Source organism: Sinocyclocheilus rhinocerous, unplaced genomic scaffold, assembly GCF_001515625.1.
Source record: "Sinocyclocheilus rhinocerous isolate Xijiao unplaced genomic scaffold, SAMN03320098_v1.1 scaffold2764, whole genome shotgun sequence".
In the NCBI taxonomy this organism is placed as follows: domain Eukaryota; kingdom Metazoa; phylum Chordata; class Actinopteri; order Cypriniformes; family Cyprinidae; genus Sinocyclocheilus; species Sinocyclocheilus rhinocerous.
The window spans coordinates 327,818-329,497 of NW_015650694.1; the positions used below are offsets into that span (position 1 = coordinate 327,818).

The window sequence follows — 1,680 nt, forward strand, 5'->3', positions numbered from 1 at the left end:
GGCTATGGAGGCCGTCTGTGAACTCTCTGCCTGTCCTGTCACGGCTATGGAGGCCATCTGTGAACTCTCTGCCTGTCCAGTCACGGCTATGGACGCCGTATGTGAATCCTTGTCCTGTCCTGTCACGGCTATGGAGGCCATCTGTGAACTCTCTGCCTGTCCAGTCACGGCTATGGACGCCGTATGTGAATCCTTGTCCTGTCCTGTCACGGCTATGGAGGCCGTCTGTGAACTCTCTGCCTGTCCTGTCACGGTTATGGAGGCCGCCTATGAACCCTCGTCCTGTTCTGTCATGGCTATGGAGGCCGTCTGTGAATTCTCTGCCTGTCCTGTCACGGCTATGGAGGCTGTCAGTGATCTTTTGCTTTGCTCTGAACCGCCCGATGAGGCCATCTCCGAACTCTCGTCCTGTTCTGAATCAGCCTTGGAGGCTGATTGTGATCTGTCTGTCTGTCTAGATGCTGATTTTGAACTCTCTGTCTTGCCCGTTTCTGTCAATCTGTCTGATCATGAACTGTCAGTCTTTCCAGGATCAACCTATGAATCAGGTTTTGAATTGTCTGTCTGTCCCATTTCCACTAATGAGTCTATATTATGAATTCTGTCCATAGACTTCCATCCGACTGCCACAAGAGGTCACCTCTTCATCATATTGACTCTCACACCACACAGACTGTTACATGTCACTCCGGACTACATTTCCCATCATCCATTGCACTGATTGCACAAAGCTGCAACCAATCACACACTCACCTGAAAGCTATTACACACATATAACACCCACTCAGATCCTTCAAGTCGCAGAGTATTGTTCTGCATTTATCACTCTCCTAGTGATAGCTGCTTTATGGAGCCTAGTTTCTAGTTCTGTCTAGTCATTTCATATTGCCTTGTTTCCCGTTTCCTTATTCCTGCCTGTGTATCTTGGATTAACCCGCGTCTCATCGCTCAGACTGTTTGTACCTCGTCTGGACTATTGCTCATGTTTCTGGATTACCCCTCATCAAGCCCTCTGGATTCTGTTCGCCAATCGATGACTCACACCAGCCCTAAGAATACTCCGTCTTGTACACATCTGTTTGCTGATGCTCAACCCTGCCTGTGTATGACCATGTCTATGAATAAAGCTTTGCATATGGATCCACATGTGTCATCAGCCCCGTAACAAGCTCAACTTGGCCGTGTTATAGCAACCCTTTTTGTTGAATTAGATATGGTGTCAGGTTTTGACCTCACATTATAAATGAATTTCTCAATCACATGAGCTTGTATGTTGACTCTGGGATGTAACATCAGAACACACTAATGTTGCAATATACATGCTCACTAGTTTTGACAGTTTAAGCCCAGAGACATACATCAGGGTTCATACTCCAGTTACAAGTTAAGAAACCAATTGGTTCAAGGTGATGGTTATATCTGACCAGTTTTCCAGCAACATCGACACAGCTGAGGGTGGCAAACTTACACTATCCCCCAAAGACACATAGTAACCGGACCTCTGTATCAATTGCCATAAACCATACATGAAACGCAAAAACAGAAGCCTGAAATTTACCCTTTCGTATTGGACTAGAAAGCGCTGAAAACAAATCACTGTAGGATTACATATTATATGGGGTTGAAAAGGTAGACAAAAAAAAAAAAAAAAAAAAAAAACCCCTTGTAGTGACAAAAAAA

General features: G+C 45.2%; 1 pseudogene; it reads right to left on the reverse strand.

The window, feature by feature from the left end:
* LOC107712215 (zona pellucida sperm-binding protein 4-like) overlaps nt 1-1,680 on the reverse strand; it is a 13,872-nt pseudogene that overhangs the window by 10,202 nt on the left and 1,990 nt on the right.